Genomic DNA, 25895 nt, shown 5'->3' on the forward strand with positions numbered 1-25895 from the left:
AAAGAACTAGGGCATGTTGGAGGTGCGATTCTCTAGAGCACCGTATTAGAGAGTGTCCACAGAGGTCTGATCAGATGCAAGCTCCGGGTAATAATACTGCGCAGCCACTAAGGGTAGTTCATTAGCCACCAAGAAGTCGGGGTCAGGCCAGAGGTGGTAATGGTTTGGGCCGTGGTCAGAGGGCACCGGGCAGAGGTGCCTGTCATACTGAGGAAGGTAGCCGGCTCTAGTTTATGCTACTTGTCATTGAGAGGATGGAGATGCTCTGGATGTCATTACAGGTACGTTCTTTATTTATAATGTACCGTATACTGCACTGATAGATATAGGATCCACTCACTCCTATATGGCTTGTATCTTATCTGAAAACTTGGGTATACTGGTTGAGAGCACTACGAGTGAGGTCATTGTACTAAGTTCGTTAGGGCAGTCAATAAGGGTTAACAAACTGTTTAGAGATGTTTCTCTAGAGGTTCAAGGAGCTACCTTTTTGGCTGATCTGATGGAATTGCCTATTGGAGAATTTGATCTGATACTGGGAATGAACTGGTTGGTCAAACACTGAGTGAGCTTAGATTGTGCCACGAAAAGGGTTGTACTGAGAACTGCGGAAGACAGTAAGGTATTCGTAATTGGGGGCATTGGAACTACTTATCAAATGTGATTTTTGCATTGAGGGCTGAAAAGTTGGTTCGTAAGGGATGTGAGGCGTATCTGGCTTACATTAGTGTTTTAGATTTTGGGGATTCTTTGGTTAAGGATATCAGTGTTTCAGATTTTGGTGTTTTTGGACATTTTTCCTGAAGAGCTATCTGGGTTACCTCTGAATCATTAAGTAGTGTTTGGGATTAAGCTCCTTCCTGGTACAGCTCCGATGTTCATCGCTCCTTATAGAATGGCACCAAAAGAGCTTGTGGAGCTTAAGGCTCAGATTCAAGAGCTATTGGATAGTGGGTTCATTCGCCCTAATGTGTCTCCGTGGAGAGCACCTATTCTATTTGTGAAAAAGAAAGATGGATCCAAGCGTATGTGTATTGATTAGCGGTAATTGAACAAGTTAACCATAAAGAATAAGTACCCCTACCAAGGATAGACGATCAGTTTCATCAGTTTCGAGGTGCTTCGGTTTTCTCCAAGATTGATCTACAGTTAGGGTATCACCAGTTGAGAGTTAAAGAGGTTGACGTGCATAAGACGACATTTAGGACTCGCTATGGTCACTACGAGTTCCTAGTCATGCCATTTGGACTAACGAATGCACCGGCAGCTTTTATGGATCTGATGAACCGAGTGTTCCAGCCCTATATGGATCGGTTTATAGTGGTATTTATTCATGATATACTTGTGTATTCGAAAACTAATGATGAACACCTCAGAGTGGTTCTACAGATTTTGCGAGAGAAACAACTGTACGCCAAGTTCAGTAAATATGAGTTCTGGTTACAAGAAGTAACATTTTTGGGCCATGTGGTTTCTGCTGAAGGGATTGGGGTCGATCCTCGAAAGATTGAGGTGGTGTTGGATTGGAAATAGCCTAAAACTTATCTTAGATTCACAGTTTTCTGGGACTGGCAGGGTATTATCGACGATTTGTAGAGGGTTTTTCACTTATTATAGCACCCTTGACTAAGCTGCTACGTAAGGGTGTGACGTTTAACTAGATTGATGCGCAACAAGAGATCTTTGAGAAGCTCAAAATTGTATTGATTGAGATCCCTATTTTGATACAGCCAGAGTCTGAAAAAGAGTTTACTGTCTATAGCGATGCATCGCAAGTCAGTTTGGGATGTGTGTTGATGTAAGAGGCTAAAGTGGTAGCGTATACGTCTCGTCGGCTTAAGACTCATGAGGTGAACTATTCGACGCGTGACTTGGAGTTGGCCGCAGTGGTATTCGCACTGAAAATCTAGAGGCATTACTTGTGTGGTGAGAATTATATCATTTACATCAATCACAAGAGCCTTAAGTACCTCATCATTCAGAAGAAGTTGAATCCTAAGCAGCGTAGATAGATTGAGTTACTTAAAGGCTACGATTGTACTATTAAATACCATCCTAGTAAGGCCAATGTGGTGGCCGATGCACTAAGCCGTAGGGCTATGACTGACCTGAGAGCGATGTTTGCTCGCCTCAGTTTATTTGATGATGGTAGTCTATTGCCAAGTTAAAACAACATGGATAGAGAAGATTAAGGGTAAACAGATAGAAGATGCGTCGTTGGGTCTTCGTTTCTAATAGGTTCAGAGTGGGAATACCGAGGATTTTGGACTGAATAGCGAAGGGGTGCTCTATTTCTATAGAAGAATCTGTGTACCGAAAGATACTGAATTGAGGCAGTCTATACTGAGAGAGGCACATAGTAGCCCTTATGCTATGCATCCTGGCGGAAATAAGATGTATTGAGACCTTCATGAGTTATATTGGCGGCCAGGTCTTAAGCGTGAGATTACAGATTTTGTGGGTAAGTGTCTGACTTGCCAGCAGGTTAAGGCTGAGTTCCAGTTGCCTTCGGATTTGTTGCAGCCAGTCAAGGTTCCGCTTTGGAAGTGGGAGAGAGTGACAATGGACTTCGTTAGTGGGTTACCCCTCACACCTACTAAGAAGGATTCTCTATGGGTCATTGTGGATCAATTGACCAAGTCCGCACACTTCATACCGGTTCAAACCGACTACTCTTTACAGAAGCTGGCTAAATTGTATGTCTGAGATAGTGAGATTGCATGGGGTACCGGTTTCATTAATATCTTATAGGGATCCTCGCTTCACATCTCGTTTCTAGAAGAAGCTACATAAAGCTCTGGGTACAAGATTAGACTTCAGTACTACGTTCCATCCTCAGACTGACCGTCAGTCAGAGAGGGTGATTCAGATACTGGAGGATATGTTGAGAAGTTGTGTGATTGACTTTCGAGGCAGTTGGAAGGATTACTTACCGCTAGCAGAATTTGCTTATAACAACAGCTATCAGTCTAGCATTCAGATGGAACCTTACGAGGCATTATATGGTTGTAGGTGTCACACACCTTCATGTTGGACTGAGTTGGGCGAGCAGCGTGTTCTGGGCCCTAAGCTAGTTTTTGATACCGAGGATAAAGTTAGGTTGATTCGAGACCGAAAAAATGGTATCTGATAGATAAAACTCCTACGCCGACCTGAAGCATCGAGAGATTGAGTTTTCAGTGGGTGACTTTGTTTTTCTCAAGTTCTCACCGTGGAAGAAGGTACTGAGATTTGGTCACAAGGGCAAGTTGAGCCCTAGATTTATTGGACCTTACCGTGTGCTTAAGCGAGTAAGACCAGTTGCTTAGCAGTTGGAATTACCTCCGAAATTGGATCGAATTCACGATGTGTTCTACGTCTCTATGTTGAGGTGCTACCACTCTGATCCTATGCATATTGTTCCTGTTAAGGAGATCGAGGTTAGGCCAGATCTGACCGTTGAGGAGGAGCCAGTTCAAATATTGGAGCAAGATGTAAAGGTTCTAAGAACAAAATCCATCTTACTGTTTAGGGTTCTATGGCGTAATCATAGCTCTAAGGAGGCCACGTGGGAGCCTGAAGATGCGCTGTGTCAGCAGTATCTTCATCTGTTTTGATCAGGTAAAATTTCGAGGCTAAAATTTTCTTTTAGGGGGTAGAGTTGTAACGCCCCAAAAATCCCTTATATATTTATTTTTGTAGGTTTGTGACGCAAATATATGTCTGTTTCAGGGGTTATGTGTCTTGGGAGTGTCTAAGAAGTCTTCGGTTCAAGCCTTGACTTGGGAAAAAGTTTTAGTTTTAATTGAATAAAACCTCTATCTCTAACCAGTGGGCTTATAAATAAATGTTAGTGAAATATATTAGAATTGGCTTGCTAGTCTGGTGGATAAGTAGAGTGGCAAAGTGTTGGTTATCTTGAGTTCGAGTACTGGTGTACGCCAGGGAGTGTTTTATTTTGCTGATAGTGTCGTGTGGGTGTTTTAGTCTAACCAAACTACTGAAGAGTTGGAGTGGAATTTGAATCAAGTGGTTGAGGGAAGGTGGACGATTTTTGGGGAGTCGATTGAGGGATTTAGGAAAAGAAGTAAGGAGTGGAGGCGTTTGAGTTGGACTGGATGCTGAGTGGTTGGAATGGATGTGGTTTAGTGGAGTAAATCAAGGAGCTTGGGGAGTTACCCTTTGATTCCGAAAATCTCTGCAGAACTCTCTTTTACCATCTTTCATTTTTTATTTTTTCCTCTGCCTCTACCTGCCAAAATTTTTTCCCTCTCCACCTTTTCTTTTTCTTTTTCTTTTGTTTTGAGTCGAAATCCCCCATTGCTACCGTTTTCCCCTCTAATTCTCTTTTTATTTTATTTTGTTTTGTTGCCAAAATTTCAAGTGTTTCCCGTTATCTTTCGTTTCGGTCTATCTGGCTCATCGGCTTTTATTTCCGTGCGATAACGGTATGTAGTGTTGTTGTGTTTTTTTTAGTTTTGGTTTCGGAAGATTTTGATTCTGTTGTTTATATTTAGGGGACGATCATGAAAGGGTTTTTTCTTTCCAATGAATTGATTAGTGCGAGTAGTCGGGGGTGATTGCGGTAAGTGAGTGCATTTGGCTCGTTTTGGTATTGATTAAATTGTATTTTAATTTTTAAATTCGAGATTAGGTACGCTTTTTGTAAGTTGTAGAAGGTTAGGAAGTGCTTAAGCATCGAGAACGACCCAGGTGTGTAAAAATAACTTTGAAAACAGGAATCGAAGAAAGCCAAAAATGTGATTGTCGACGCCACACTGACATGCGATCACCCATGTGGTAGGCCATGTGATCGAACATGGGCTTGTGATTGATGAGGCCAGCCATGCGCAATACATGGGCCGAGCCGAATTAGGCCGTGTGGACCACACGAGCGCATGGGCCCCACACGGGTGGACCACACAGGCGTGTGGGGATATTGGGTCAGGCTGTGTGATCTACACGGCTAAGGCCATTTTGGGTTGTGTGGGCCACACTGGCATATGAGCCCACATGGGCATAAAACATGGGCCTGTTGGCCCATTTTCACTGTTTGACTGCTAAGGTTACACGGGTCGCCCGAGTCAAATGTGGACCTACTGTAGGGTCGGTAAGTTTACCTAGACCCTTATTGACTGAAAGACTGTTATATGCCTATATGAGATAGATATGTATGTTTGTATGTTAAGCATGTTATTCGCACTGTACTGGTTATACATTATACCATGACATGACTGTATGATGCATTGCATTGGGTTGGGGATTGATATTGATTGGAGGAAGTGTACTGAAAGGCCTTTAGCCTAACTTACTGGCAGCTCTGCTGCAACTATTGCCTAGTGCCGCATTCGGTACTTTTTAGAGTGTAAGGATGGGTGGGTTGATTACATCCTCACATAGAGTGTGGTGTTGGACGGAGATGGAGTGTAGAGGCTGGTTGGGTAGGACCTGTATACTATATAATATGTTACTGTACTGATTATTGTTACTGTAATGGGCCAAGGCCCAAACACATGATTGCTTCTGTGCTGAGATAGGCTAAAGCCCAAACTGATATTTTCTCTGACACTGAAAAGGGCCTAAGCCCAGACTGTGATTGCATTCTGTCTGTTTGCTTTATATGGGATTACACACTGAGTTTTCATAAACTCACCATTCTAATTTGACTGTACACGTAATCCCTAGACATAGGCGGATCGGTGCGACGGAGGACTCAGCGGTGGCCACATAACCTATTTAATTCAATTTAGTACTTAATTATAATTTTTGTTTTATTTTGGGGGTATTTTACTGTACTAATGGTCTCTCTGGATTTATATGTTTAATTTCAGGTTTCTATTGTTTTGACTTAGAACTGCTCCTAGTAGGGATAATCGAGTTTTCAAAAGGAAACAAACATTTTAACAAAATACGCACAAATTGGTAAACTGTTTTAAAAAGCTTCTGTGATAAATAACATTTTGAAAATTTATAACATTTTGAAAGAGAATAACTTATGAATATGAATCACGTTTGAAATTGATCGACACGTCTTGGTATTAAGCAAAAGAGTGTGCAAAGAAGTGATAAAGAAAGGAGGTTTTTAACGACAACTCACTTTATGAAAAACACTTTCATATGACACCGCCAGATTTGGTCATAACGTCTGGGTCGGGTTTGGGGTGTTACACTCACGTACCTTGATTTTGGGAAAATCTATATCGTAAGCTCAATAGTAAAGAATATACCTTTGTGGTGAACTATTAAAGAGGAAGCCTTTGTGGCAGACTCTGAATGAAGTGATATGGCATATCCTGCATGACCTTTAATCACAATCAGAAAGACTAGAATAAGCTAGAGTGTTTGATGATTTCAAGGTAAGGACCAAGTAAACTCAAGAAACAATTGAAGATGATAGTTTAAAGAGATAACGAGGTGGATGAGCTTCCATTGAAAGAACAAATATGAATAAAGGCTGCATTTGATAATTCTAAGAAGGGCATTTTTCTGTAAATAGTAATAAAAAAGAGTAGTAGAAGTTAAGGTTAGGTATGAAAAGCAAATTTTGAACAATGGTTTACAAAGAATACGGGTAAGGATCCATGATCAAGATGAGTTGAAAGAGATTCCTAGGACAATGAAGTTATTAATATATGATGGTAATGGATTCAGTCTAGGATATAACAGATAAAAGGAATGAAAATGTTTTGCAATTTGTGTGACACTTAGATAATGGATGAGAAAAGAAGAGAAGCTAGCGGTTATGAACTACCTGACACTTTACGGAAATGAGGACTAAGGTATAAGAGATTACTTCTCACTGACTTTTTATGAACTTACATGAGTTACACTTTATGTTTCAGGTTGAATGATAATATGCGCCAAAAAGGACGATGCTAGGACTATGCTGAATGAAGTGGCGTATCAGGTTATTATGCATACAGAGCAAGTTTGGTGGCATGTTTGAGTCTAAAATGTTACTTAGAAAACCATCTTTTTTATAACTATAATAGGTTATTGTTTCGAATTAGATATCCTCATAATTAAATTATCATGTGCAGCAGTTGTTTCTACCTATTGTATATAAATTTGTATAATTTAGTTTGGATCTGTATGAAGTTAACTTGTGAATTAATTGTAATTTGTATAACTAGAATAACTTTTATCTGTATTCGTGTGGTAGTACCCTAGACCCGGATCTGACAAATCAGATCGGGTTGAGGGTGTTACAATTTAGGTATGGAAATTAAGCTATTTTCTAGTAATTTTTATGAATTTGTGATCATAGGAGCTTGGTTAGCTAGTCGTTGTACCAATTTGATCAATTGTTATAGTTTTAGCAAATTTCCATTTTTGATAAATTGATGAATTAGGCTTCGAATTTATAGATATTAAGCTTTGAATTATGAAAAGGATTAAATTGTAAAGTTAGTTAAGCTTATTTGTTAGTTTTGTAACATTAGAGACTAAATTGAATGAACGTAAATCTATCATAAAATTACACTAGAATTATAAAGTATAAGGTCCCTAATGAATATATGTGAAATTGAATTTTAATTTGAAGTTAGGATTTGAATGATTTACTTATCCCGAGTATAGAGACTAAACTAAATAAAATGTAAAAGATGTGGGAAATTAAAAAAATGGATTTATTTATGTTGATACATGATTCGGTTGGTAGCTCCAACCAAATAGAATATTTTGAAATTTGTTTTGAGAATCGTGATCGTAAATCAAAAAACTCTTTACGAAGTGTTCATGATCGTAAATTAATGAACTGAAGTTGTGAACATAAATCAACGAACTGTTTAATTGGAGTCATGATCATAAATTGGCAAACTCTTTATGAAGTGTTCATAATAATATATCAATAAATTGAAGTCGTGATCGTAAATCAATGAGGTTTAAAAATGATAGTCGTGATCGTAAATCAGCGAACAGTTTATGTAACACCCCTATCCCGTAACCGTCGCCAGAATAGGTAAGGGCCATTACCGGACTTGTAACTCATGTCAGAACAGTAAAATTTTGAACTTTTTCTTGAAATAAAGATCATTCATTTAAATAAGTACTAAGCACAGCCAGGGATAAAATTTAAACTTCTCTAAGTAAACATTCAAAAGATGCCATTTTCGTATGGCTTATATACATTAACCAAAATATTCTTCCGCCACTAGTCTATTCTATACATGCCATAAGATAATCCAAAACGTAGCAGTACCAAACAATGGATAGTGATAGTGTGACTAGTTGCTGATGATCCCGAGCCTGTAGCTTCCGAATGAGATCTATAAAACAGAGGAAACAGAGTAAACGGAGTAAGCATTACAATGCTTAGTAAGTTTTAAGCAGTGTCAACAGATAACAATCAAATTATAACATAGTTGTTCGTATTTTTATTTCACTCTTCCTTCGGGCATACCATCCCTTTACCGAATATGCACATCTCATCATATACAATAGGCAGATAAACTTTCACATAAAGTGAGCTCATGTGACATAGATATATCGTATGATTTCACATAACCTCTCACACTGATCCGATGTCACATAATCATAGGAATAGTCTCATAGATTGCTCTCGTATGCATCACATAACTACCTTATGATTTAGTGCAAATCAAGCTCACATATAAACTTGGAGTACATACCTGTTTAACCTTTCGCATTGAATATATTTATAAGCAATTCTTATTACGAAGTCTTACCCGGACATAATCTCCACACGAAGTTATCGGGTCTTACCCGGACAAAATCCCCACACGTAGTCATCGGGTCTTTAGAGCTCGGATATAGTACGAGCACGAAGCTTATGGACATTAATCAGTGATAATATTCTCGCATAAAGCCTGCGGGGTTTTAACCCGGATATAGTACTGACACAAATGCCCTTCGGGACTTATCACATTTATACACTTTCACATCCATCACGTTGGCCACTCGGCCCTGTGACATATATACACTTTCACATTCATCACATTGGCCATTAGGCCTTATTACATATATACACTTTCACATTCATCACATCGGCCATTAGGCCTTATCACATATATACACTTTCACATTCATCACATCGGCTATTAGGCCTTATCACATATATACACTTTCACATTCATCACATCGGCTATTAGGCCTTATCACATATATACACTTTCACATTCATCACATCGGCCATTAGGCCTTATCACATATATATACACTTTCACATTCATCACATCGGCCATTAGGCCTTATCACATATATACACTTTCACATTCATCACATCGGCCATTAGGCCTTATCACATATATACACTTTCACATTCATCACATCGGCCATTAGGCCTTATCTCATATATGCATGTTCACATCCATCACATAGAATCCTAAATCAAAATATGGATTTTCATGTATTCACATCACAGTTATCCAAATATACTTCACATACCACACATACTATCATGTATACACTTTATCTTGGCCGAATCTACATCAATCATTTTCCAATGAATAATTCAATTTCACACCATACTATCATTTCATATTCGAATACTCATATATCGTTTTACAATATCACGATTTAGAATTCATGTATGGGTTTAATCAATAGCTTATGAGCAACTAAAACAGTTTTATCCATGTTTACAACAAAATCACATATTCACTACGAGCTGTTTTTCCTGAGCAATAGTCACTAAATTATTCGTAAATGGAGCTACGAAACTCCAAATGAAGTGCCGTTAATTTTCCCTGAAAATAGACTCATATATATTTTATCCATAAAATTTTCAGAATTTTTGGTTTCGCCAATCAATACCATATTTTTCTTAAAGTTTCCCCTATTTCACTGTTTGACTATTCTGACCACTCTTCACTACAAATCAAATTTCTCATTGTACAAAATTAAAAATATGTTCTTGTTTATTTCATTTGAAACTAGACTCACTAAGGAATCTAGAATATAAATTTTGTCTTTTAAAAATTTTTGTACAATTTATAATGATTTTCTAAAAACAGAACAGAGGATTACAGTGTCATTCTGCACTGTCTTACACAACTTTAAATATCTCATTATTGGAAATTAATTTTCTTACACGGTTTCTTTTATAAGAAACTAGACTCATTAAGCTTTAATTTCATAATTTATTCAGCCTCTAATTCAACTCCAACAATTTATGGTGATTTTCTAAATTCATGTTACTGCTGCTGTCCTAAGCAGGTTTATCACAAATTTACTCTTCTGACATATCCTTTTAGCACTTCATAATATCATATCCATTTGGCAACATATCATATCAATAACTTACCTATACTTCATAATAGCCATTAGGCTATATGCATAAAAATTTACAATAGAGTTATGATTCTTTTAATATGTGCTTAACGTATCATACTCAATCACATTATAGGCTTTAATACTTAAAACTTACCTCGATTGCTAATGTACGTCAATTCCGACTATTCGACCAATTTCCCTTTTTCCACGATCCGACTTTGTTTCCTTGAGTTCTTGAGCTAATGAACCAAATTTAAACTTATCACATAACTATTGTGTAAAACCACATTCGATTATATTATAATTCAGTTAGCAAGAAATACACTTATTCCTTATAACATTTAGCTTCAATTTCTAAAATAATTAACTAAAGCCGAAATACCATGTAAGGGTTCCAAATATGTAGCATTTGTCTTATTTACAAGTATCTATGTCAAAAACCCTTATTAATAACTTACAAACTATTTTATTAGTATCATTATTCACAATCTTGTTCGGTAATACGCATATAAGCATATAAGCATGTCTCTCATCTTTCCTCGAGTAGCCGAATGCCCAAAATCTTTTATAACCACAAACATAATTTTCTAAGGATTATATGCCACAAAGCTCTTAAATTAGCCTCAACAACATCTATCAAGCTTATCCATAAATTTACTTCTTACAAACCGTACACTCAAGCATATAATTAACAATTATTCTACTAAATGTTTTTGTCCACACTCGGCACTTAAATATACATAACACCCTAGCCGATAATCACTTAGCTTCGAGATCACCACCTCAATCATCTCAACCACAACATTCATTTTCTTACTTCTCATCATGGCCGAATACTAACCATGCCTTAAGCTCTTTCTCTTTCCATTTTTTAGTACTTTATAACTCATCTAACAACTATTTCAAAGCTAAAACTCCAACATCCAAAATTTAACACATAAAATCCTCAATTATTACATGGTTCTATTAATTGTAAGCTCTATTTCAATATTTAAGCATGAATTACAAATTTTGGACATCATTTCATAATTCCAAGCAAGTTGCCGAATGCAACCTTACTAAATTTTCATGGATTCAAATCATGGATTCAATATACCATTACCATGAAATCAACAACCAAAAATTCATAGACAATTTAGGAAAATCACATTACAAATCTCAAATTCAAGCAAAGACCATGGCCGAAATGCACATATAACCACATAACAAAAAAAAATATTGAACCTTTGGTTGCCTAACTAGCTTAACATCCATCCCAAAAACATCAAATTTCCATCAAATTTTAATCAAGAAACTCACCTCATGAAGAATATCAAAGTGCCGAATGGTTTTAGACTTTTCTCCCCTCTCTTATTTGATTTTTGGCTAAAAAGAACACAAAAGAGCTACCTTGTTCTTTTCACCAAATTCTTTTATTATTTAATTCACTATTATAATAACATTCCACTAAGCTTTATTTTACAATTAAAATACAAAAAAAACAATAATTCCATTCAAAGCATGGCCGGCCACTAACCTTAGAAAATGGATATTTGACATGCAACTCCATTTATTTTATTACTAACTTTATTTTATTGTTTCCTCCCATGATGCACCAACACAACATGTCTATGACATGTTTTTAGCCATAACATCTTGTCCACCCATGCTCATGGCCGGCCACTACATATTAGGGGGGAAAATTGACATGCAAATCCTCCCTTTTGATTACATGCACTATTAGGTCCTTGTAGATTAGCCTATCACATTTCAAAAATGTCACCCATAAGTCCTTTTGACTAAATTCACATGTAATTTACTAAATCGAAGCCTAAAACTTTCACACCTTCATAATCACATATTTTAGACAATAAATATCACATTCAAATAATTTGGTGACTCAGTTTAGCGGTCCCGAAACCGCTTTCCGACTAGGGTCATTTTAGGGCTGTCACAGTTTAAGTGGATTTATGATCATAAATCGGTGAAGTCTTGATGAACTGTTCATGATCGTAAATAAATGAACTGAAGCAGTGATCATAAATTAGCGTGACAGTCGTGATCGTAAATTAGCAAACTGTTTAAGTGGAGTCACAAACGTAAATTAGTGAACTCTTTATTAAGTGTTCATGATCGTAAATCAATTAACTGAAGTCGTGATCGTAAACCAACAAGCTTTAAAAATGAAAGTCGTGATCGTAAATCAAAAAACTGTTTAAAAAACTAATGGTCGTGATCGTAAATCAGTGGTTCGTAAAAAAGCCAAAGGTCGTAATCGTAAATCAATGGACCGTAAGAAAGTCAAAGGTCGTGATCGTAAATTAGCAGACAGTAAGAAAGCTGAAGGTCTTGATCATAAACCGTAAAAAGGCCAAAGGCCGTGATCGTAAATCAATGGACCATGAGAAAGTCGAAGGTCGTGACCATAAATAAATGGACCATAAGAAAATTGAAGGTCATGATCGTAAATTAACGGACTGTAAGAAAGTCGAAGGTCGTGATCGTAAATCAACGGACCGTAAGAAAGTTGAAGGTCGTGATTGTAAATCAATGGACTGTAGGAAACCCGAAGGACATGATCTCAAATCAATAGTCCGTAAGAAAGCCGAAGATCATGATCGTAAATTAGTGGGCCATAAGAAAGCCGAAGGTCATGATCATAAATTAACATACCGTAAGAAAGTAGAAGGTCGTGATCATAAATCAGTGGACTGTAAGAAAGCCAAAGGTCGTGATCATAAATCAACGGATTTTAAGAAAGTTAAAGGTCATGATCGTGATTCAGTGAACCGTAAGAAAGCCAAAGGTCATGATCATAAATCAACGAACTGTAAGAAAGTCAAAGGTTGTAATCGTGAATCAGCGGACCGTAAGAAATCCAAAGGTCATGATCGTAAATCAATGGACCTAAGAAAGCCGAAGGTCGTGATCGTGAATCAACGAATCGTAAGAAAGCTAAAGGTCATGATCATAAATCAGCGAACCGTGAGATTTTTAAAATCTCATAAGCATATTACTTATACATATCCCTTTTTTATGATCATGCCCAACACACATATGTCTAAATCGTCTTCTCTACCTATTTCAACATAACTATCCTTAAATTTTAGTACGGACATGGATATATTGCAATGATAAACATGATATTTGAGATCACATCGTGAGGAGAAATTTAACCAATACTCATGTTTGTTGCTGTATTAAAAGTAATAGGATAAGATCAGACGGCATGTATATCACATAGGATGCTGAATAGCATCAAAATATGTGAGCAAAAATAAGAAAATAAACACATCCAAGCCTGTTAGAATCATATCATCATTAAATAAAACTATGCATGCACACAAACCTGTGTTCTAGCTATCCCCATAGCAATCAGGTAACAAAGACATGACAACTTTTGGTTTGGTTCATACAAACAATGAAAAATAATTTGTAAACTAGAAGTTCACTGTGCAAACAAGCTCAACAAGAGGCAACATCTTCTCCCTACTATTAGAGATTTAGAAAGAACACACCCATGCTAAAAACAAGTGAGTGAATAACAAAATAATTAACCTACAAAATGTCTAAATCAGTTTATGCATACTTTTGATTTTTTATTTTTAATTGTGTAAATAAAAATTACCCAATCATAATACTTTAGCTGTACAAAAAGAAGAAATCACAATTAAGTAGAGACTATAGTTCTAGGGTCACAACTGTAACCTTTTGTTAGATAGCTAACTAGTATTCTGCATGTTAAAAGAAAGATAGTTTATTAGTTGCGACATCTACAAAATAAACACCATCTGGTTTTTGGCTAGTGAACATAAGCTATTAAAAGTTTTCATTAAAGTGAATTCATTGTTGTAGTATCACTTAGATATCTACCACACAAATGCAAGCCAATATTAGACCATCACAGATTTTTTTTTGAGTAGTAAAAATGCATCTAACTAATGGCAACAGGTTACACTATCTATATTATTTTCACAAGAACAAATACATTAAACTACAAAGACAACATAAATGTTTCTCCTTTAAACATAATCCTTGCCACAATACAAAATATCAAAGGATATTTTTTTCATTTGAAATCTTCGTCCTAACTTCAATAGTGAAACAAGTAGTATAAACAAAATTAGTTTGTGCATAGTGATCATCTCTCGTAAAATGAAACTTAAATCACAGTTACAAATGTCTACTACGTTATGCGTGTTGGATATGGTGCCATACATGTAGTATTTTTGTCAATATACACGAACAAATTGGTTAATAAAACAAATTCATTGATTACATTAATATAATTTATACAATTGTTCTTACATGGTTTTTTCACGCGAAGTAAAATGGAAGCAAATGTTGCTCGTTGGTTGTCTAAATTTTTAACTAAAACTAAGCGATATTACGTGATCGGATCGTAGTACGAAGAAACAACTTATATTTTAGTCTAATAAAAATGAGCAAACTGATTAAAAGACTAATATGTCATCTATCAAGTCTAGTTGGGGAAATGCCTTATCTTGGGGATCAGACCAGATGACTCCTAGAACATAAAGACATAGATGTGACTTACTGGACTAACAGTACATTGGACATGACCCAAGCAAAATAGATCCTGAATCCATTTATAGGTTTATTCACTTTTGACATTTATAGTGTGACATACCTAAATCCTGAGTGGATGGCAGACTATGTATGCGTAACTCGTACACTATGATGTAAGTAAAAGCTTGATTTCAAATAGATAACGAAAAAGAAAGCTGGTGCGTTGGGTGTACGACTTTTGTAGTATGTAGCATCATTCGCAACAATGAAATTCATGGCCCAAAACATGGGTAAATAATATCCTCTCGTTGGCATCACATGGTTGATGAAAAGTAAACATGGTCACAGGTCGTCCATGTTTCTGATGGAAGACTTGATCATTAATTGATAGTAATTGAATTTTCATGAAGGAAGATATAATGGTTTTCATGAGATAAAATAGGATAATATTGAGAGAACGAATATTATCCCAAATAGATCAAGGATATCCTATGAGGGCAACATACTTATGACAAGGTCATTGGACGAGTACTGTTTAGTTGCTTTCGTAATGGTATGACGTTGGGGAGAGCTCAGTCACGATACTATAGTGGAATGACTTTGTGACTAGATGAGTTTTTAATTAAGAGGCGAAATGTCAAAACTTAATTATAAATCATTTAAGCCTCAACCACATATGTCCAATCGGTTCCTCCGTTAGCTCGTTGAAACCAGAAATGAATTGCGTGTTTGAATAAAAATGAACGGAATAAATAGAGAAAGAGAAATGGGAAACACTCAGGAATAGTTATGGTTTTCTTCGAAATAGAAAAATGGAATCATTTAGAAATGAATGTACATTTCTAAAAATTAAAATGGAAATGAAAATAAAAATGGAAACTTGCAATCCTATATAGGATTACTTAAAAATGATGAAAGAATGAGTTTACGTTTTTAAACTGTTTTGAAGCTCGAAAATGAAAATAAATCATTTGGTCATAGTGAATATGTTGAGTTTTGACATATTGAATGAATTTTACACTTATAACAAGGTCATTAGATGAGCACTGAGTAGTTGTTTTAGTAACGGTATGTTGTTGGGAAGAGCTTAGTCACGATACTATAGTGGAATGACTGCATGACTAAGTGAGTTTTTAATTAATAGACGAAAAGCCAAAACTTAATTATAAATCATTTGAGCCTCAACCACATATGTCCAATCAATCCCTCTACTAGCTCGTTAAAAGCATAAATGAATTTCGTGTTTGAATAGAAATGAACGAAATGAATAGAAAAAGAGAAATGAGAAACATTCAGGAATGATTATGGTTTTCTTCAAAATGGAAAAATGAAATCATTTGGAAATGAATGTAGGTTTCCAAAAATGGAAATGGAAATAGAAATAAAAAGGAAAAGGAAAACTTGTGATCCTAATCCTATATAGGATTAGTTAAAAAATGATGAAAAAATAAGTTTATATTTTTGGACTGTTTTAAAGATCAAAAATGAAAATAAATCATTTGGTCATAGTGAACATGTTGAGTTGTGACATATTGAATGAATTTTCTCGAAATTTTACTAGAGGTAAAATCAACAAAATTTTACCAAGGGTTAATTTTTCAAAAATATTACTGGTGTAAAATTGATATGGGAAAATAATTTAATATATAAGTATTAAATTTTATTTTGGGAAATAGAAAAATTAAATCGAGTTGAATCATATTACAGAGCACTAAGTCAAAAAGGGCTAAGAAGTACTCGTAATTTAACCCTGTGTGAGAAAGGCACAAAACCCTTCATGTAAGGAAGTGGGATGGCAAAACCCTAATATCATTAACTAGGGTTATTGCCCCTAATATCCTAGATAAACTAGGATATAGTTCTTCTAGTGGAAATAAACTTATCCAACTCTACAAGGGTTCTACCTTATCTTTGTATAAATAGATGGCACCAGTAGAACTATTGAAAGAACTTTTTAGAGATTGTTATTCTTCTAAAAAATAGAAATGATTATTATCAACTTATAAACATATTTTTTAGAATAACAATTTTACTGGTTTCTATTAAAAAATAAAAAAATTTTGTTTTCACCCCCAAAAGGAAATTTTTTTTCTAGTTTTGTGCTTTGATTCAATTGGTTCGAGCCCACACTCGACGCAGTTCGTGGTACAAGAATAACGGAGAAGGTCATTTGGTTGAAAGTCGAAAAACATTAAGGACCTGCTTATCAAAAAACACAGGTACGAATTCGGTTAAGGTTTGTCGCTATAAATATCATAAATCGGGTCAATTTTTTAAATTTTAATTTTTTGCTGTGCATGAAAATTATTTTGAAACTGAGGTTTTTTTAATAATTGGTATCAGAGCTAGGTTGTGTTATGTTTATGGTGTAAACCTAGATCGAATCTCTCTTTTCATCTAGTTTGATTAATATTTGATAAGATGTGACAGTATTGTAATTTTTGCTTGTTCATGGGAATATATGTGAATGAATGCAATATTATATGTATGATTATTATTTTTCCAAGGTTGTGGTTATTAAGAAATAGATCATGGACTATTATTTACATGTAGGATTATTCTTTATTTATAGAATTCTTGTGAGCCAAAAATGGACATAGGACAGAAATGTAATTTTTCCAAAAAGAAGTCCATGATGAGGAGAAGATGGAACGATGGCAGTCGAAGACACAAGGAATACCTTGTGATGAAAAACTATGTAATTTTTTTAATTTATTTTCTAGAAATAGAACCATAGAAACCTTGGCTGACAATTTTATTTTATTACACATCTATTTATATATTTGTTTAATAATTATTTATGATATAATTATGATATATATGTATGAGATAATCCACAGTTGATCTATCAAAGATAATAAGTGTGGTAATGAGAAAATATATGTGTTGTATTGTTTTACTAACTTCTTTAGGTTATTTGATTACTGTGAGAAGTATAATAGTGAGAAGGTGCATGTCTAGAATTGGATCTAACAAGGAAATACTTGGTTTTTAAGTGGTCAAATACGACTCACCTCCATTTTCGAAGAACCTATCTGGTGCACAGTTCATATCTACTTCTTTGGTTTTTCCCTTAAAAAACTGTGGAGTATCAAAATTATTTGATTGACTCTTGTGAATAATTGAATGTGAAAAGTATAAAATTTCCATAGCATGCCATGCATACATGAGATAAGCATGTCATATAGTTTAGGAAAGAATGTCACATGTACTTGTCATACATATATTGATCATATATGATTGAAACCAAAAATTAAAAACCTTGCACGTTTTTAAAATATTGAGTGGGAGAAGGTCCTTAAACATGATCTACACCCTCGATCATTAGTCTGTTGTGATGGCATGGCAACTGCACTACCTCACGATAGGATTGCTAAGTGGATTTCACTAAGGAGATTTCCTAAAAGTAAGAAGAATTCTCTTGTGATCAAATGATAATTCGACTATCCCTTGTGGTAGGCATTATCATGCAATAAGTCAAGAAATTCTAAGTTCAAAAGAGGACAACTAGTCAAATCATGCTACTTGGTGAGATTGTCCCACGACGACTCATTTGTGGTGCATAAGGCGATAGGTGTTAAGTTGATGGTTATACATTCACGAACTTCTAGTTAAGAAAATCACCACGGAGCTCTACTTAAGTTAGAATGATAACCAAACATTATACGATTATTAGTACATGTGAATGCCTAAAGAATTAGGTTCATATACTAATTGGATGAAAATACGTGTTCTTACTAGTTGATCATGACCACCCTACAGTTCGATTTTCCTTGAGTCACTATGTTAAATCAAAATATGTATTAGTACAGATCTAACGAAATAATGATATTCCCTTAAATAAATAAAATTGATTCGGCACTACTTACGCAAAAAGATCATCAACTATCACCCCTTTCTACAGTTGATGCATGTATTCTGGGATTTACGAGTATTCTTGTAATGACCAAAAATTCACGGGCATCAGAAAAGTATAATATCGGGCCTCCGTCTTAGTAAATTGAGTTCGAAAATAATTATTAAAAAATATTTACTAGACTAGTTGTGTGTTTAATTAGGTTTTAAATAGGTGAATTTAGCTTAATTAAGAGTAATTAGTAAAAAGGATTAAATTACAATAGAAGTGAAAATTTAATTATAGATTAAAATAAAATAAGAGGGACTAAATAGGTAAATAAGCCAATGGCTTAAGATTAGGCGGCAATACATGGAAAAATCTTAGATTTTTCTTGATTTATATTATAAAAATATTATTTAATTAAAATATTATAAATTATATTAATTAAAATTAAGATAATATATTATAGGAAATAAATAAGACAAAGACAATTGTGTGGTGATAAAATAATACATGTGTAAAATATATAAAAACACACTTGTAATAAAATAAAATATTTTCTTATAATTAAGTAAAAGATATTTTTGAATAAAATATTATTATATGATTATTATAATATATTATTATTAACTAATGAATAAAAGGAATAAAATAAAAGAATAAAAGAAACAAAAGAAGAAAAGAAACAGAGACCATTCGAAATAGGGGACAAAGGAAAGGGAAAGAAAAATAAAAGGGAAAACTAGGGATTTGAAGCATGAAGTTTAATAGGTAAGTTGAATCAAGTTCTTTTCTCATAAATTTGATGTTTTTGAAATCCTAGAGTGAAATACTCTTGGATTTAAGTTGAAAATTTGAAAGTTAATAGATTTTTTAGTAGGGTTTATGTTGAATAAATGATGGAATTGAGGGTTTATTTGATAGAATTTCTAGTTAGAATTGATAAAAGGATTAAATTGTGAAGTAAGCTATAAGTTTTATGTTGTAGGGATTAAAGTGAGGACAATTCGAAATTAGTGAAATATGCTGAAAATTTGGTAGTTAAATTTGAGTTTAGATAAAATTTGAATAGAAATGGAGTGTGAATTAAATTAGAAAAGTAGATAAATCTAGTTAGGATTAAATTGGAATTTAAGTATAAAATTTGATAGAAATTTTATTTTTACTGTAAAATTTGTGTTGTAATTAATTATTTAATTATTTAATTTTCGTAGCTAATAAAGAATTCGAGGTATCGGCACAAAAAGGGAAGGAGAAGGTCGTTGAGGAGTAACTGCAAAATTCGGGTTTGTATTACTATAATTCAAATTATTTATTATTTTAAAGCTAAATTTAAATTATGTGTATAGTAAGTAAATAATCAGGTAAGTGAAATATAAGATAAGTACTATTATTAAGTTGAAAGAAACTCAATTGAATAATGGATATATGAATAGAATTGAAATGAATATTGACTTGAAAATGGAAAAATAAATTTTGAAATGAATTATGATTCGGAATTGAATTTGGAAAATTGAATTGAATGAGTAAAGTATGTGTTGGTATTGAATTGCGTTTTGATTAGTGAATGGAAAAGTATAACTGATATTGAAAATGAATTCTTGAATAAAAGTGAAATTTTGATTGTGAAATTGAAATACCCTATTAACTAGTCGGACTGAGTCGGATATAATTGACATGCCATAGGATTTGGAAGAGTATGGGATTTATCGACTTTGCCGATCAGACACTTTATGTGTTGTACATCAGGCACTTTATATGTCGTATCTCAGGCACTTTATGTGTCGTATCTCAGGCACTTTATGTGTCGTATCTCAGGCACTTTATGTGTCGTATCATTCACCTCGTGTGTCGTTTCAGGCACTTATGTGTCATATACTGATCAGGTACTATGTACCATTTTAGGCACAATGTGTCGTACTGGTGTGTTTGGGTTGGAATCTGTGTATCCGTCAAAGTCCAAATTGTTAATAGGGTGAATAATTGAAATGAGAAAATCAAATGAATTTGATCGATTGTAGTATTGAATATGAGAAAATTTAAAATTGTGGATTGAAATTGAGATTAAAAATGAAAGGCGTGAATTTAATGTTTATGTAGTGATTGAAATTGCTACATGTGATATGTAATTGAGATTGAAAAATAGCTAAAAAATAATTGTATTTTTATTGTTAAATAATGAAAGTTTATGAATTAATTTATATTTAAGAAATCGTATAGTTACATGCTTGGTAATTACAATTCCTTATTGCTATTATAATTTGAATTATGGTAATACCACTGAGTATAAAATACTCAGCGTACGGTTGTTTTCGTGCGCAGGTTGAAAAGGGGTCACAGTCTCGGTTCAGCAGCCAGGACAATCCCGACTCCTGCATAGAGATTTCGGTGATGTTTTCTTCCTTAAATGAAAGTGTCATGTACATAAGAATTATATTAGATATTTTAGTATGTTATAGTTTTGTGGTAAAGAAAGGTATTCGATGTTTTAATGATTATATTAGTAAAATGGTAGAAGTTATTTATAGCTTTGGTATCGAATTGAAATGGCTTGATTAGTTTTATGAATTAATTAGAAATGATAATAGGATTTTCATTAATTAAGTTGTTATGTCAATATGTCAAGTATAATTTAAGTATATAAATGTATTGGTTGAATTACTGGGATTGGTTTGGTTGCGATTTGAAATTTGCAGGGGGTTTTATGTAAAAATAAGCAGAAATGCTGCGGAAATTTATAAAAAAAATGAATGAAGTCAATTAGTAAAATTTATATGAATTTATGATTTATTTTAATATGTTGGTTATTTATTTAAGAATTATATGTAAATTGTTTGATATGCCCGGTAATGGCTCGTAACCCTATTTCGGCGACAGTTTGGGGTTAGGGGTGTTACATTTAATGGTATCAGAGCTATCAGGTTTAGCCAATTCTCGGACTAAATCGGGCTCAAAATTGAGTCTAGATGTACATGCCACTGTCGAGTCCAACTGAGTCGGGATCTTTGGATGCTGATATAATTTTTTGTTTTGTTTTATAGTTAAAATGTCGAATGAACACGTGGAAGATGTAAATCAAGAAACGTATATTAGAGATAGAGAATTAGATGAAACGGAATCAGTTACACCGAGTGTAAATCCATTAGGTAACTGACGTCCTAATATAGAACGGGAAAATGTTAGAGACAGAGATGAATCCCATTTACTGAGAATTATAGTTGATGCTTTGCAACGAATAGCGGGAATTGTACCTGCTACGACATCTACTCCTTCTACTAGACGGGCCCCAATTAAAGAATTACGAAAATACGGTGCTACTGAATTTTTGGTTTTGAAGGGAATTGATCCATCCACTGCAGAGAAGTGGATGGAATCAACTAAACGAGTTCTGCAGCAATTAGAATGTACCCCCCGAGAAAGCTTGATCTGTGTTTTTCTCTACTGCAAGGAGAAGCATATTTGTGGTGGGAATCTGTAATACGACATCTGCCTATAGAATAGGTGACATGAGACTTATTTCAAAAAGAATTGATCCATCCACTGCAGAGAAGTGGATGGAATCAACTAAACGAGTTCTGCAGCAATTAGAATGTACCCCCCGAGAGAGCTTGATCTGTGTTGTTTCTCTACTGCAAGGAGAAGCATATTTGCGGTGGGAATCTGTAATACGACATCTGCCTACAGAACAGGTGACATGGGACTTATTTCAAAAAGAATTCCAGAAGAAATATGTTGGGGAACTGTATATCGAAGATAAGAGGCAAGAATTTTTTATGTTGAAACAAGGTAATCTGTCAGTTGTAGATTATGAACGTGAATTTTCTAGACTCAGCCGATATGCTTCTGAGTTCATACCGACAGAGGCTGATAGTTATAAAAGGTTTCTTTAAGGTTTGAGAGATGAGATCAGGTTACAGTTGGTGTCACACCGAATTACAGAAGTTGTAGATTTAGTAGAGAGAACGAAGATGGTAGAGCAGGTGTTGGGTTTGGATAAAAAGCCTGAGATAGCTAGATCAACTGGGAAACAAGCTGGTATTACTATTTCAAATCCTTTACTGAAAAGATCTCAAGAATCTAGAGGTGGTTGGAGGTCAAGTTTCAGATCTGGTCGAGGGGACAGAAGCCAGGGGAAACAGACGACGGTATCCACTGGTAGTGTAAGAGCTCCACCCCGGGACGCAAAAATTTCAGAATGTGGATATTGCGGGAAGAAACATTTAGGTGAGTGTTGGAAAGTGACTGGAGGTTGCTTCCGTTGCGAGTCAATAGAACATTTTGTTAAAGACTATCCGAAAAATAAAAATGATACTTCTGATGCATCACAAAGATCAGTATCTACTGCTCGAGCTAGAGGTTCGGGCAGAGGTGGTTCTGTATCCAGAGGTGGTGGTGTTCGGAGAAGTAGTGACATAGTTACACAGAAGTCAAAGGCAAGAGCACCAGCCAGAGCCTATGTAGTTCGGACAAGAGGAAAATGTGATGCCCACGATGTGTTGACAAGTATATTTTTATTGCATTCTGAGCCTATTTATGCTTTAATTGATCCAGGGTCGTCACATTCATATATTAATTCAAAACTGGTTGAGTTGGGAAAGTTAAAATCTGAAATGTCTAGAGTTTTAATAGAAATGTCTAGCCCTTTGGGACAAACTGTGTCTCTAGATAGAGTATGCCGGAGATGCCCGTTGATGATACGTGATAAATGTTTCCTGTTGACTTGTTGATTATGCCTTTTGGTGATTTTGATATAATATTGGGTATGGATTGGTTATCCAAATACGGCGTGATTTTGGATTGTTACAAAAAGAGGTTTAATATCTAGACAGAGGAAGGAGATCGAATTGAAGTAAATGGTATCCATACTAGTGGACCGGTACGTATTGTTTCGGTGATAAAAGCTAATAAATTACTTCAACAGGGTTGTACAGCATATTTGGCATATGTTATTAATTCTGATTCAGTTGGAAGTTAGTGTAGTCAGATCAGGACCGTATGTGAGTTTTCAAATTTATTCCCTGAAGAACTACCGGGCTTACCACCTAACAGAGAGGTTAAATTTTCTATAGAAGTATATCTGAGTACAGCACCGATCTCTATACCTCCGTACCGAATGTCGCCCATTGAATTAAAAGAGTTAAAGATACAGTTACAGGACTTACTAAATCGTGGATTCATTAGACCGAGCATTTCACCTTGGAGAGCTCCAGTGTTATTTGTTAAGAAGAAATATGGATCTACGAGATTATGTATTGATTATCGACAGTTGAACAAAGTAACAATCAAGAATCGGTATCCATTGCCTTGTATAGATGATTTGTTTGATCAGTTGAAGGGAGCATCAGTATTTTCAAAGATTGATTTGAGGTCCGAGTATTATCAACTAAAGGTAAAGGAAAGTGATGTGCCAAAGACTGCTTTCCGTACTCGATATGGTCATTATGAGTTTTTGGTGATGCCATTTGGGTTGACTAATGCTCCAACTACTTTTATGGATTTGATGAATCGTATTTTTCAGTCGTATTTAGATCAGTTTGTGGTGGTTTTCATTGATGATATTTTAGTTTATTCGAAGTCAGAGTTAGAGCATGATCAGCATATCAGAACTGTGTTATAGAGTTTGCGAGAAAAATAGTTGTACAGGAAGTTGAGTAAATGTGAATTCTAGCTATCAGAGGTAGTATTCTTGGGACATGTCGTATCTGTTGATTGGATTAGAGTTGACCCAAAGAAGGTCAAAGCAATTGTTCAGTGGAAAGCACCGAAGAATGTATCTGAGGTACGCAGTTTTTTTGGTTTAGCTGGGTATTACAGAAGATTTGTAAATAGATTTTCGAAGATAGCTTTGCCGATGACCAAGTTACTATAAAAGAATATTCCATTTATCTGGGATAATCAGTGTGAGAGGAGTTTTGAGACATTGAAACAAATGTTGATAAAGGCACCAGTTCTAACATTACCAGATTCGGGGAAAGATTTCATAGTGTACAGTGATGCTTCTTTGAATGGTTTGGGTTGCGTATTGATGTAGGACAGAAAAGTAATAGCTTGTGCATCTCGACAGTTGAAGCCACATGAACGTAACTATCCGACACACGATTTGGAGCTAGCAGCTGTAATTTTTGCATTAAAGATTTGGAGGCATTATCTTTATGGTGAAAAATGTTATATATATACTGATCATAAAAGTCTCAAATACCTTCTGTCGCAAAAGGAGTTGAATCTGAGATAGAGACGATGGATAGAACTTCTAAAAGATTATGATTGTGTTATAGATTATCATTCAGAAAAGGCAAATGTGGTAGCAGATGCATTGAGCAGAAAAGCAGCAGTTGAATTACGGGCAATGTTTGCTCGGCTTAGTATTAATGATGATGGAAGTTTGTTAGCTGAGTTAAGAGTCAAGCCGGTAATGTTTGATCAAATCAGAGTAGCACAGCTAGAAGATGAAAAGTTGATAAAGAAAAGAGAAATGGTACAGCATGGTACGGTGGAAAATTTTAGTATTGATGAGTATGATTGTTTGAGATTTCGGAATCGTATTTGTATCCCAGCTACTTCTGAGATTAAAAATCTGATTCTCCGTGAAGCACATGATAGTACTTTCACTTTACACCCTGGTGGAACGAAGATGTATCGTGATCTACGAGAACTGTATTGGTAGCCAGGGATGAAGAAAGATATAGTCGAGTATGTTCGTAAATGCCTGACTTGTCAGCGGGTAAAAGCAGAACATCAGGTATCGATGGGGTTGTTACAGCCCATTACTATTCCCGAGTGGAAATGGGATTGCATTACCATGGATTTTGTTACGGGATTGCCATTGTCAATGAGTAAAAAGAATGCCATTTGGGTAATAGTCGAATGACTCATAAAGTCAGCTCATTTTATAGCAGTTAGAATAGACTGGTCACTACAGAAGCTTGCCGAGGTTTATATCCGAGAATCATTAGATTACATGGTATTTCAGTATCAATAATTTCAGATCGAGATCCTCGGTTTACATCAAGATTTTGGAAGCAGTTACATGAGTCGTTGGATACACGGCTTAATTTTAGCATTGCATTTCATCTGCAAACTGGCGGACAGTCCGAGCGGGTAATTCAGATTTTGGAAGATATGTTGAGAGCTTGTATCATCGATTTTGCGTCAGGTTGGGAACGATATTTGCCATTAGCAGAATTTTTTATAATAATAGTTTCCAATCTATTATTCAATGGCTCCGTATGAAGCACTATACGGTCGAAGATGTCGATCACCAGTATGTTGGACAGAATCAAAAGAAAGAAAAGTGATTGGGCCGGAATTGATTCAACAGACAGAGGAAACAGTTAAA

This window comes from Gossypium hirsutum, chromosome D06 (genome assembly GCF_007990345.1).
Source record: "Gossypium hirsutum isolate 1008001.06 chromosome D06, Gossypium_hirsutum_v2.1, whole genome shotgun sequence".
Classification (NCBI taxonomy): Eukaryota; Viridiplantae; Streptophyta; class Magnoliopsida; order Malvales; family Malvaceae; genus Gossypium; species Gossypium hirsutum.